We start from the raw sequence: 15,264 nt of genomic DNA on the forward strand, positions 1-15,264 counted from the left end.
GTGAAAGTACAATTGTCAGTTTTATTCGGATAATGAGCCAGTTCATTGAATGGGATTTTTACTCCCTTATTATTCTCCATACGCCCCAAAGCAATGGCGTACAAGAAATTTTTCATAGGGGGATGCTGAAATTTTTCGAAATCAAAGGCCGAAAGGAGCAATTTTAGACCTTTGCAAGTGCGTTCATGCATAAGTATAATTTTGTTGTTCCATGGGGGGGGGGGTTATGACCCCCTAGCCCTCCTTTCAACGCCACACTGCCTTAAAGCCCTAGCATACATGCTGCTATAAACTGATGAATTTATCCTAACAAAAAAGTTCCAAAATTATTGTTTAGTTTCCAGCAAAGATGCTCGATAAGAACATTATTGAATGAATAGACAATAGGGAAGTTTTCGATTTTTCAATTTTATTTTTATATGATAGAGTAACATGTATGAACATCATCGGTGAAAAAAATTTTGCGATACGATAAGTAGTTTTTTTTTTTTAATTAATTTTTAAAGTTCAAGCGCTTGTGACGTCAAATGGCATAGGAAGTGACGTCATGCGCTCTTCCGATAGGGGAGAAGCCGAAGGTCACGCATTCGACTTCGAAGACGAAACGTAAAAGGCTTATCTCCTCGCATTTAACTCGCGCTTCTGGAACATTAAACCTCTCATCCTCTCGGAAATATTCGAATATCATCATTGATGTTACACGAGGAAGATTATTTAGATTGTGCTTTAATGAATCCGGTCTCCATAGTGTGTTCAAAAGGATTATTGAATTTCTAAAAAATAAAAATATCAGCGCGCTCAAAATGTTCCTAGCGAAAACAAGGGATCTTCGACGGAAGTCTGCCCATTCGCGCCCTGTGACGGAGGCTCGTGACGTTTCAGAAGCGCGCACTTTTGCGCGTGGATTTTAAAAAATTCATTAAAAATCAACCACGGTGTTTTAAAATTTGGCGATGGTGAATTTTTTAGTTTTGAGGGTCAATTAACAATATCCAATAGCCAAAATATGAACATTTAATAGGTTGCGACTTCCCTATTAAAATCGCTAAGATCAATTTAGTAGGATAAAATAATAATAATAATACATTTAGTAAACAAAATGGGCAGGGTAAGTGGGGTAAAGCCCCGCGATTAGGGTCGTAGAACGGTTTGTTACCTATAAATCCTCCAAATTTAAACTCTTTCTGATTTGTAATTATCCCGAAATTCGCAACTCCAATAAACTATTGGGGGCGCTGCAGGCACTGGCTAATGGCGGTTGAAAAAGGTAAAACAAACGCACGCCGTAACTTATAACTTGCTTTGACGCTTAGTGAATAACAGTAATTTTTCATCGTGTTTGTGGGAAGCTTTCTTTTCTATTCTTCTGAAATTACATAACACCACAAACTGTCTAAAGCCTGTAATTTACCCCAAAGAAAACACGTGGAATGGAATGTCTTACCTTTTTCTTCAGTATTATTAATCACCACAAGGTAACGTATTCGCGCTCTGGAGTTGCGAATTAACAATTTAGTTGAAAATCAAAGTTGCGGATTTACCATATAAAATAGGGTAAAGCCCTGCAATGTGGATTCTTTACCCCATTCAAGATGACTGTGAATAATAAGAGTGACCCCTTGATGAAAACACTTGACAATCCCTATAGTGTCATTGGTTTATTGAACTCGAATATCTTATAAATTTAAACATGATTTTTTAAAAACTGGTACAAAAATGATGCCCTCTCCACAAAAGAAGGATTCAGTTACGTGTGAAAATATGACAGTCGCATTATGAAAAACTAGTATGTTGTGGCCATCACGAAACTTTCTTCTATATTTTTCTTTTTTTTTTCTGATCCCTCCCCATGCTTGACGAGGAAGCAATATTCCCAACAAAAACAAAATTGCACATGCAAAAACTTGACTACCATCCCAATGTCTGAATTATTGCAAAAGCAAAGCAAAGAGCGAAAATTGAAAGTTATTTTAAAAGCCTTGCTTGAATTAATTACAAATATTTTATTTGTTAACAAACATAAGATGGCAACAGTTAAAAATTTTAAATCATTGAGATAATATTTCCGATCATTTCTATACAATTAAAATCACGAGAAATACGCAGACGACAATCTATTACGATTTATCTTTCTTATTGTTGCATTAATAAAGCTATTTTTATTCAAAAAAAAAAAACTAGTATGTTGTGGCCATCACGAAACTTTCTTCTATATTTTTCCTTTTTCTGATCCCTCCCCATGCTTGACGAGGAAGCAATATTCCTAACAGAAACAAAATTACACATGCAAAAACTTGACGACCATCCCAATGTCTGAATTATTGTAAAAACAAAACAAAGAGCGAAAATTGAAAGTTACTTTAAAAGCCTTACTTGAATTAATTACAAATATTTTATTTATTAACAAACATAAGATGGCAACAGTTAAAAATTTTAAATCATTGATATAATATACGTTCGGGGCCGTGGTAGCCTGATCGGTAAGGCATTGGACTCGGGGCCGGAGGGCCTCGGGTTCGATCCTTGCTGGTCGAAGACCCACCGTCGTCATTAAAGGGGACTGGGCGACGTTAAATATGCTCGTGGTCTCAATGTCCTCCAAGTGAACGATACCTCTGGGGGTGCTAGTACCAGGTAGCTATTAGCTCTTGGACTAGTTCTAAATTCTCATTAACTGCTCGATCCGGTGATGGTGCTGCCATCTATCGGTATATAAAAACAATGGAGGCAAGGCACTTAGTATGCAGTCCTCGATATAAATGCAGTTGAAGTCAGTTGTGACTCTTGAATAGAATAGAATAGAATAATATACTAAAGTCAGACCAAACAACGAAAGTAGAAGCACGTCTACCTCTGACGTCACAAGAATGGGTGGAGCTACGTAACCTTCTGACGTCACATCGTTTTCTTTGCTAGTTGATTTTCGCGTTTAATAATTTTTTCTTTTCGCTTTTCGATCATATTTTTTTATTTTATTTCTCTTTTTTATCTTTATTTCCTTTTTATTATTGTTATACAACAGAAAGGGAGTTTATTTTTTAAAGCAATAATGGTTTTACTTCATATTTAATTAAAATATTATTTGTTTTTAAGACATAAATTTGACTCGACGTTAAATCCCGGTTATCACAAATTTGCCATTTCAACTGCGCTTGCGCGCGGACTTTGCTGATTTCAAAACTCTTGCTCAAACTAATGGAAAACATTTAAATTTGTTAATATGAGATAAGAACAGATAAAAATTAGAAATTACAAAGCTGTCTATGATTTAGTTTTTACGCCTCAGTAAAGATTGAGTTTTGCGTCTTAATTATTAATGGATTCGGAGCCTGATTTTCTATCAAAGAAAGGCCCTGTTCAGGGTCAAATTTTTAACCTCAGAAGAGCGTACTCGATCTGCAGCATCACTTCCAATACAAAGCGGAACCCTCAACCTAAATACAAATGTATAATACTAAGCTGTTTACGCCTAACGTAAAATATCCGCAAAAGACGGATATTTGTAATATTCCGATCATTTTTGAAGTACATAACGTGTTTTACGTTTACGTTAAATAAATATTTCCAAACCAATAAATATTGAAGTGTAATTTTTCTCTTTTCTTTATAAAGATTATCAGTTATTCATATTCGTAGTTTCATTTTTCATATAATGTATCCCGAAATCGCTGTGAAAATACTCTAATCGCATTCATTAATTTGGTGGGACTCTAGCACAACCTAATATAAACAAGCAACACGAAATCTTAAAACAGAAAGCCCAAAAAGCCAAGTCCGTGCGCAAGCGCAGTTGAAATGGCAAATTTGTGAGAACCGGGATTTAACGTCGAGTATAAATTTGGCGTTATAAAAGATATGATTATTTTATTCGAAAAATGGGAGGGGGGGAGGAGCTATCAAGAATAGTTTTTCAAGTTCTTTACCAAAATATGTTTTATTTTAGCTATTTAAGGGAAACATTTTGTGGGGAAAAATAGATTTTAAGTTTCTGTAAAATAAAACGGTATACGAAAAAAAAAAAAAAATGGAAAAAAAATCACGAATTTTTTTGTTAAGAAATAATTTAATTCCTTTGAGCCGAGAAATAACAGGAATTATCTAACGTTTATTAGCGCAAATAAATAGAGTGTTGAATACACGTGTTTCGGGGTTTCCAGGAACCCCTTTTTCAATTCAAAGTTGTAAACTTTTGGATGTAAAGACATCCGGTAAAAATCTGTTTATTTGTACTAAAAAACATTGGTTATTTCTTGTTAATAATATTATTAAAATTTAAAATAGGGGGTGGCGATTGTCAAAATAAGTTTATCAAGTTACTCAACCATTATATTTTTATTTTAGCAATTAAATAAAATTTAATAGCTAAATGGGATAATTTAATAGCTAAGTTTATGGGGAACAATAGGTTTTAAGAGTCCGTGAAATAAAACAGCTAAAAAAAAAAACAATGAAAATGGAAGAGCAGGATGGGGGGGGGGGGCAATATTGTTATACCAAATCCAAATTATTTCTAAGGAATAAGAGGAAACAGAAGCATGGATTAAAACGAAAAATATACATTACTGAAGTTTAGCGCATTTGTGCTCAGGCATCCCAACTCCTTTAAATGGCTGCTTTTGACAAAGTTTCGGTGTTTTGTGTATTATTTTATGGAATAAACTAAGATGACTTGAATAAGAGTCCCCTGCTCGTTTCGCTACGCCGCAGACCTGGGTTTTATGCCAAGGTTCTGCACGGTCAACTCGGCCTCTCATTTCTTCAGTGGGTCGATAAAACGAGTACCAAGCGTGCTTGGAACCTAAACACTAGGGACTCCGCGTTCAGCTGACCAGAACATCTGATTTTAGCACCCCAGTGCCAAATGTTAGTTCATAAGTTTTGTTGATTTTAATTTCAAGGATATAAAGCTAGCAATACGTTTTTTAAATGAATAAACTTGTAAATATAGGATCGAATTTAAAAAGTTTAAAATTTCGGAGGAGGGGGAATGAAATGAGATGAAAGTGTAACTTTTTTTTTCTAGCAAATACTTGGTAATAGATTAATAGCAGATTAAAGTAACAGAAATTGCAATACCTCCGTAGTCAACGTGTTAAATAACACGAGCCTACACTTCAGGCTCTCTCGTCAAGGGCGCCCACATAGGGGGGAAAGTGGGAGCTAACCCCCCCCCCCCCCTAGATATTGAAACCTCCTTGCTTTTAGTACGTTTTCTTTGCAAAAATGTAAAAATATTTCTTCTCTACACTGTAACAAATTTCGGAAACGTTTCTGGATATATCGGAGACGTTTCCGAAATAGTAGGAATCCTTCATCCAATAGCGAACTCCTCAATATTCAGAAAGCTTTTTGTTATTTCAAGAAAACTAGAAGCGGAAGTGATGACGCAACGCTTAGAAACCTATTTCATCCTTCCAACACAGGCGCCAATGAGTCGGAAATAACGAGAACTTCTTTTTTCTTATCTATGGTTGCTGCAGTCAGCAACTGTTTAACATTGGATTGCTTGTTATTTCATGTCTAGAGAGTAGTAAAATGTGTACGCCGTTGCATTTTGGACTGCCCTTGCTTTTTTAGACGATGTACGCAGCTATTAAGTTAGTTAATAACCATTTGCTTCTTTACAATTTCCAATGCGACCATAATTAGATATATATTGTGTGTTCAAGCGTGAATAGTTTCAACACCCGTGTTTATACTTAATGAAACGAAACCCTTTGGATTACTTATTCAGTTGTAATGGAGGTACTTAGATTTTCTTCTGCTCATGTTCACTTGTAAGTTTTAATGAATATTTTAAAACATGTTGTTATATACATTTATATTTTTGTTGATTTGCATTTGATGAGGCTCCAATTGTAACTGTTTTTGGGTTTATCGAATTAATTTAAAGTTATCCTACATACCTATGTGCACGGTGTACTATTTGTTGTAACCAACTGAAACTGATTAATTATGCAAAAGAAATAAGGTTTATATTTGAGAAGCAATCACAGAAAAGTTATTTCGAAATACTTGGATGTACATACATTTTGGTTCAAAAAGAAAAAAAAATCAATTGTTTAATTCATTAGAAATATGGTAATGCAAATATTTTCTAGTATTGTAATATGCTTCACAAAAAATGTGCCGGTATAATTTATCTTTTTTTATTATAATTTATTCATTCATTTAAAAATATTTATACCATTAGAAAATGACCATGTTATCTATTAGTAAGAACATAGTTATGCAATTAATTCATCTGCTTATTCATTTTGTTAAATGTGGTTAACAATAAAAAAATTCCTTGACATTAGTTGTTCCGAAAATAACATTTCCTTCGTGGATATACTAGTTTAATGTAGGACAGTCAGGAGGAATGAGTCAGTGGCAAAAATGGAACAGCTGCATTTACATGCCAAAATAAAAAGTAATATTATTTCATGTCATCGTTTTAAAAGTGATCAGTTTTCAAATACTATGTTATTAGTATGCAATGCACATATGGTGAGAAGACGAGGGGCGTTCACCACGCAGACTGTGCCATTGACATTTTTAAGGGGTTGCTTTTTTTAAGGGGGGGGCGCTTTATATCATTTTATGGGTGCACCATCACTCTTATGGTGGGGGGGGGGGACTCTCGTATATATGATATGGAATAATCATGTAATAGAGTTCAATGTTTTAATAAATAAAATATATAATGCATTTTGCGCACACTCTAAAAATAAAATCAGTAACCTATTTTGATTAAGTATCTATATTTGTGATAAACTGGAAAAGGGCAAGAACAGAAGAATAAACCCGAATGGTTCCAGCAGGGGGACTTTGGTGTCATATTTAAATTCATCAATTTCTCTGTTGGTACTTTTCGGTACACTTTGTTAGTCAAAGAAATTGACTTGACGTGTACGAATTTCGGAACGCAAAGTGTAGGTAAGTTCTGTCAAATTTTATCCGAAAATAAAAGCTATCAAGTTTGATACAAGATATGTTTTTAAGTTCTGCATTAAAAATACAATATGTTGATAATTTTGTCTCGAAAATATTGAGAGAAAAACTGAAGTTTAATATTGTTTAACAAACAATCCCACTTTTGAGAAAGTACTCCCTTTCCCTCCCCCGACGATTTTGTGATTATGAATGAAACTACTATATTATTTCATAAATTTTCAAAAATTTATAACTGTGCATATGTTATGCTGTTAACCATGCTATTTGTCATTAGAAATTCAGAAAAAAAAAAAAAAATCCACGAATGATTCTAAAATTGCTTGTTTCATTGCTCTTAGATATGAAAGAATTGAAACTGATATGGCATGCAATACTATAGTAAAGAATTATTTTTTAGAAAAAATCACGGAAAAAGGATACCGAAATTCTCAGAAACGTTTTTGAAAATTGTTTGGAGAATTCCGAAATACTCGGAAACATTTTCGAAACTTTCATGAACCACAGCTGCACAGAATACTCAGAAACATTTCTGGAAATTACGGAAAGAAAATTCCGAAATACTCAGAAACGTTTCTGAAAATTACAGAAAGAGGATTCCAAAATACTCAGAAACATTTCTGGAAATTATAGGAAGAGGATTCCGAAATACTCAGACACGTTTCTGGACATTACAGAAAGAGGATTCCGAAATACTCAGACACGTTTCCGGACATTACAGAAAGAGAATTCCGAAATAATCAGAAACGTTTTTGAAAATTTCATGAACCGCAGCTGCACGATATACTCAGAAACGTTTCCGAATTTTTTTTACAGTGTAGCCACCAATGAATAATTTATTAAAAATGTCACACTTGAAAAAGTCTAATCTGCACTGAAATCGGTTTCTATGGAGAAAATATCTTGCTAAACCACGAAAAAATATCTGAGCGCCACCCCCCCCCCCCCTCATTTTTAAAATTATGCATATGGGCGCCCGTGTTCCCGTACCTACCGCTTACACATGGTTTCATTGGTCAGATGGGACCCTGAAAACAGTTAAGTTTCTTGATCCAGACCAGGAGCCGGGCAATCCCTGATCCAGCACCCTCGGAGATATCGATTTTGAATGGAAACTTGGAGGTCTTCGTGATCACGACTGATTAAACGTGACGTGAACCTGTCACCATTAGCGTACACGGAGGATCTCCGACCAGCCGCATCGAACCCGCGATCCCGCAGTTGCGAATCCAACGCCCTACCGACCAGAAGAATACGGCCACATGTTAAGAACATGCAAAGGTCACTGTATCATTTACCTGGGGACCCTACTCAATGGGCTTCTTTTTCCCACTAATGGATTTTACCGCAACGCTGTAATTGAATTCTTGACTTCAAAATTCAAATGATTGCCTGGGGCTTGATACTGGATGTTGCGTGCTGGATAATTTTTTTGCTTAAAAAGGATGTGTGAAATCGAAAAGGTCGTTAATAAATAATTCGATTTCGAGGTGCATGGACGCTACCATACAAGGGAAGGAACATGCAAGCGGAGGCTCGTGGACTAGAGGACATGGAAGATGGACACGCTCATGGAGGCCCGTGCACCAGAAAAGTTTGCATCATAAGCATAGAAAAATGAAATCAAAGGAAATCTATTATTGTCAAGTAAAAACAATAAACAACCGCGATTGCTCAAAAGCATATTTATATAAACTTTTTTCTTTTACATTTTTTTAAAATTCAGCAATTGTGAATTACTCATTGTTCTCACTTGACCGTTTTGGGCGTCCTTCCGTCCTTTGATTTTATTTTTGCCACCACCGGTGGATTTTTGGAGGGACTCCACCTTGGCCACCCCCTCCCCAGTCCCCATACTGCTACTCCAGCGGACACCGTCTCCAGGTTGCATCCATATCCTACACACACGCAGAGGCCTACACGCACACACACGCCTGCATACACACTCACACACCTACATATACACGCCTGCACACAACAACATGCCTGCAGATAGACTTACACGCACACGCCTACATACACACACAAACTCGTGATTGCGAAAGACATAGTCAAAATTAAAATTAATTTTTATTTATTTATTGATTTTCCAGTTTTTAAAAAATTATGTGAATAAATATTTATTCATTTAATTTATCTTAAAGCGACTCTAAGACGTATTTCTATTTAATTATTCAGTTCAAAAGTTACATTTTTAGTATTTCTGCAGTTTTGTATTTGCCCTTTGCTTAAAATGCAGTTATTTTTACTTTCTTATTCAGTAAAAGTAGTTACTTTTTTTCTTATTTAGTATCATTAAAAACATGCTTAAAAATATTTTAAAAGTATTAAAAAGTTTTTGTTTTTAAATTATTGCAACTTTATTTTTTTTTAAGTCGACGGGGGGGGGGGGGGGGCGGGCTTCTTGCCTATTCAGGTAAACATAAGCGATGGAATAATTTTAATCGTGATGCATTTTGCAGTTCTTTAAGATATTTTGTAATTTTTCAATATGTTTAGCTAATCCAATTTAGTTTTTATAATTCAAGGATGAAGAATGCCCCTGAAAATAATATAAACACCTAAATATAAAAAAAAAACCTAGTGATATATATTTCTAGTTCTTATAAATAACTAGTAAAAAAGTTAATATAAAAAAAATGTTTTTTGAAAATTGTTCTTTGATTTTTTTTTTCAAAAGCCGTGAGTATAAGAAATTCTCCTTGCACCTCCCCCCCCCCTTGCCGGCACCCATGTGCACATCTCTTATTTCCTGTGGAAATAATAGGTGTCACATCATTGTCGTACCATTAAAATTACAAAAGTAAAAGAAAAAGGAAAAGAATGAGTAAAAAAAAAAAAAAACCAAAAAAAAACAGGGAAATGAAACAACGTAAATCCGTTTATTTCAGACCGGCTGAAGAAAACGTAGCTCCACCCATTCCGATGACATCATAAGGCAACGTAGCTGTGACGTCAGTGGTAGACCATTGCAGATTTATCCGAACGTATAATTGTTTGCTTCTGTCACTACCAGCAAGGCCATGGCCGAAGTACATTAGCCCTTGGTCTTTGGCGTTCACAAATTTGACGACAATTGGAAAAATTGCTCCTAGTTTTCAAACTCTTACCGCAATTTCTACATTGTCTGGGGGAATAATAATAACGTAGATCGTAAAATATGCAGAATTGGCGAAAACATTTTCCCATTGCTTATAATTTCGTGGCGCTAAGTTTGTAGACCTTTAAGAAATTAAAATGAAGCGAAAATAAAAGACGTAACCATGGCAATGCGAAACCAAACATCAGTCATTTTAATGGAGATTAGATTTATTCGAACTTTGTTTTTAACGGCTTGTAACTTTTTTTCCTTTGGAGATAGAAGGTAATTTTTTCGACCAAAGGTCGAGATATTTCTAGAGTAAAAAATGTCGCTTTTTTAAACGGTGTCTAAACAAAAACTGTGAGACAATTCCTTCACTTTTTATTGATAGATTTAATGAAGAGAGTATTGCCAAAATTTCAGCTAAGTCTAAAAAAGTTCGAGATAAAAGCGCAAATTGCTCCCGTCATCATAAAGTTAGAGCATTGAAACAAATTTCTTAGAACGCGGAAAATTCTACCCCTTTCAACGATATAAAATATTAATATGCGCAAGTAATTTTCCACCCCTTTAATAGCCAATAATAGGCAATTTACGTGAAATTTGGGCCGAAATTGGAATAAAAAAAGATCTATTTATCGGATTTTTTTTCGAATTACAGCCTATGTTACTCAGTAGGAAGGCACTTTTCATTTAGTGAAAGAATTTTTCAAATAGCTGCAATAGTTCCGGAGATTACCTCGAACATATAAACACACAAAAATTCGTCCTCTCTCTCTTTATAATCTTAATATATAAAAACTAGTCGACCCGTGCGGAACTCCGCACTGTGCTTCGAATCGTTTCATAAGGTATTTCGCTCTTTAAAAATTTCAAAGGAAGAACCGAAAAAAAAGTAAGCGCAGAAGAGAAGGCATGTAATTTAAATACATCAGTAATAAAACCTCGTTAAATACAACGTTGTGATAATTTGATCATCGCTCACCTTTTGGTCGTACATATTTTCAATTCTAACATAAATATCATTAAAAGTGTGGCTGAGTAGTGACTCGTGAAAAAGCAATAATAGTGCATGTAAAAAAACAGGTTGTGGCAAATACAGTCCTGCCCATGTGAGCATCTGACGGGAAAAAAAGAAATATTAAAGAGATATTTATTGGCACGGATTCGAATTGGCGCCTTTCTGATTAACAGCCCGACACCCCAACAAACCTAACAATTGCGCCTTCCTTTTCGAAAGCTATTCATTGAAGGAATGCGTAGTAAAAAACAGCAAAAAAAGCTTTTTGTCAAAAAAAAAAAAAAAAAAAAAAAATTGTAATAATAAGATCATGCTCCTATGTTTTGTCATTAACCAGCATGATACGATTTAAAATTATTCGAAAAGCATGGAATTTGATTAAAGAATGACGAAGATCTCACGTAGCAATTGAAACGAACATTCTAGAGAAGTAATAAATTAGATTGAAAATAAGTGTTTTTATCTTTGAATATTGAACTATTTCACATAGAAGGTTGCTTTAACAGTTACGGTTTAAATGCCAGCACATGTTTCTCTTTTAATCGAACACTTAAAATTCAAAACCAAAACCAGTTGAACTGAATCCGTTTTTTAACTGTAATTTTTCGAACGTAGACAAAATGTATTTTTTTTCAGCAGAAAGCATAGGAGTAGAAAATGATTTCTTGCTAATGATGTCGATAATAATTTTAGTGCTTTATATCGTATTCGCGCGAATAAAAAAATTAAAGGTTCACTGAGTGAAACTCGTAGTTTTAATCGGGCGTAGTATTTTTTCATTTGTACAAAAGGTCGAACACTGCTATTAGAAACATCCACATTTTAGCATACAATAAAAATGTTTTTCTGCACAAAAAGGATTTCTTTAGGTAAATCTAATACTTTTTTATGCTTACATTATGTTGAGTGGTCTGGATGTAGTCAAAGAACACAGTTCGATTAACAATCAACTTATCCGAATGATAACTGTAGCCTGCATAAAATAGTCGAAACACCAAGTAGCATTCCCACTGCATTTATTTTATTAGGTGTGTATGTTATGAGCACATGTAATGCGTAATACTAATATACATTTGATATTATGTCGGACAGCCCAAGCTTGCCCGAAGTTCAGATAGTTTATAGCCGAACGCTCTACCGAAAAAAACTTATCAATTAAACCGAACAATTAAGTCCATTGCTGTTAAGCTTTATTAAAATATGAACACACACAGTTTTTTTTTTTTTTTTTTTTTTTGCCGAAAGCGACGTAAAAAATGGAAAACTGCATTAGAACTTTGCTTTAAAAAATGCATAAGAAGTATAGGCAGCATCAAGGTTTTGAAACAGCAAGAGGCGATTTCGAAAACTTGAATTTTCGACCGTAAGTCTTTTTTTCGTCATTGGCCAGCCTGATAAGTTTTAAAATGAGAGGGGATTAATATATAAGATAAGATATTGAAGAAAAATGTTTTTATTTTTGAAAATTTTTACAATTTGTTATCGCAGGCTGCTTAAAACGTTATAACTTAGATGGCAGCACGTGTTTATCATTTAACAGCACGGTTAAAATACAAAATAAATTGAACTATGCTTTCGAATGTAGTAAAAATGTGATAAGCTATTTGTTTTTTAGCAAAAAGAAGAAAAAATATATATTTTACCCTTCAAATTGAGGTAGTATTTTATTTATTTGTACAAAGAGTCAAAAACTCATTAGAAGAATATATATTTCAATATACGATTTATTATTTTTTTTTCTGAACAAAAAACAATTCTATTGTAGTCTGAAATCTTAAACCTGTTACTTATATTTTTGCTTACATTATGCTTTAATTTTCTTTCCAGAGCCAAAGCTTCAAAAAAAAAAAAAAAAAAAAACACGTGCAATTTCGAAGTAATTTAGCACAAAGTCACTGAATGTTTTCGTATCAGCAAGGAGCATTTAATTCTCATTTATTCTATTCCCTCATAGTTGTTATTCATTTAATTCAGTGTTCATGTAATGCGCGATATTTCTCTAATTTTTTTTGTTGCAGATTGTTCGGACGTGGGCCCGAACACGTAATCTCCTGGTTACGAAGAGAACGCTCTGCCGATCAAGCTACTCAGCTCTGTCGGTCATAGCGCAAGTTAAAGTTATAAGTTTGACCGAAAACCTTATTCTGGTTCTTTAAAACAGGTTTTTCGGCTAAAAGAAACAATTTTCAGACCTTGGGTCTATTTTTCGTCAGTAACCAGCACCATAAGCTATAAAATAAGCCGTAAATCAAAGAAATCGATCAAGAATTGAGGGAAATTTGGCGTAGAAACCAAAAACAGGCTACAGAAATAATATATAAGGATCCTGTGTGCGGACGTTTGTCACCATAAGGCTGTTAAACGGCTGGACCGATTTTGATCAAATTTTTTGTGTGTAATCAAGTTGTGGCACGCATGGTTTCGAAGCGCGATAGACCGAATCCGAAACATTTTTGCTAATTAATTAATTAATTTAAACATTGGATGGTTATATCTTCCAAATGATTAATATTTATTTTAACCTATTGTTGAGCGAGAACTGAAATAAGTGTTTAACTCGTTGCCAAAGGACAATACGAAAGCCAGTTCCGCTTTTTGTAATGAAATTTCCTACTGTGATACGTCAATTGAGAATAGATAAAACGTAGAGAGAAAGAGAGCAAGTGAAGCTTTCATTTCTTGAAAGCAACGATTTTAGTTCCCGCAGAGGCGGATCAATTGACGGGGGGCCCTAAGCGGTAAAAATTTTGGGGCCCCCCTCTTAAGTAAAAAAAAAGAAGTTCCAATCAAATAAATATAAAGTATAAACAAAAATTTAAAGTAATATCGTTACACAATAATTTTTATTTTTAGTATCTAACTTATATAAAGTTTCGGCGTGCTTTACTGGCAGCAAAATCGTTAATTATTCTTTTAGTGTAGATGCGATTTCACATATCTATCTTCCTCTTTGTATAAAATCGCCAAGTTATTTAATCTATCTAATACCATTTTATTTCTTAAATAATTTTTTACTCTCTTCAAAACAGAAAAAGATTCGCCAGACGCACTCGACAATGGAATAGTTAAAAATATTTTCAGCAATGTTTCCATGTTCGGAAATGTACAAGACATTTATTTCGCTGCATGATAAATGTGATAACAAGAGTCTGGAAGTGAGTCTAAAGTGTCTGGATTTTCTGGTGTTGTTTCAGAGGCGTTTTCTTGGAGGAACGTAATAAAGTGATAAAATTCATCTTCTAAAGTGCAAAAATCAATATCATTTCTGTAATTTTCCTTCAAACTTTTGAGTGATGCTTTTATTTCTTCTATAGACATGCTTCGATCAAAAAAGATCCGAAATGGATCAAAGACAACTTCATATTTCTGAGCTCTTAGAAAAGATAACTGTGCGTTTATGCTGTCACATATCACAAAAAAAGAATTAACTTTAAAATCGTTTCTGGTTGAGAACTCGTGTCCTGTTTCTTTATTTTCATCAAAAAAATAGTTCCTCTTTCGACGTCTGCTAGTTTCCACATCCTCTTCACTAAATGCTAACCCTGAAATATCAGTCGCTTCTTTTTCTACTCTTTCGTATTCTTTTCGAAAATTAATGATGAAATTTTCTAGCGATTTCATTAAACTGGACCCTTTTAAGAGTTCACTCTATTGATTGCAATGATTTGCTAACTGCATTTGTTCGTTGCAAAATAGTGTTCCAAATGACAGTGATTAAGGCAGTTTCATATTTTACCATCTTCTTTAAGAGTGCTGTCGCCTCTAAAACTGCCGCTTTTTTCTCTTCTTTCGCAGTATCAATTCCTTACAGAGCCTCTATTATGTATGAGAATCCAAGTTTTTTAGCCAATACCGCATCTGCTCTAGCTGACCAGACCACCTTGTGTCAGATACTCTTTTTACAGAAACTGATTGTCTCTTTGTGTACACTTGGAAGCCAAAGTGCTCCATCGATGAGTTGATGCAGAGAAAAATGTAAACAGCTTCTGTATAAACATAAAATATTTAATTGCAGAGGTCCAACTTTCTGCAGCGAACTTTCCCATTAAATTTAGGGAATGCTTCGCACACGGAATAAAAAGAAGTTTGGGACAGTACTTTCGTTTCGACATATCTGCACGGGCCGTTCATTTAGTTACAGTTAGTAATATTTGAAACCAACATATTCGACCTTTGCATTCCATTCAAATTTCGGGGTCCTATGGCATAGTGGTGAAAATTTTGGGGC

The sequence above is a fragment of the Uloborus diversus genome, chromosome 4, assembly GCF_026930045.1.
Source record: "Uloborus diversus isolate 005 chromosome 4, Udiv.v.3.1, whole genome shotgun sequence".
NCBI lineage: Eukaryota > Metazoa > Arthropoda > Arachnida > Araneae > Uloboridae > Uloborus > Uloborus diversus.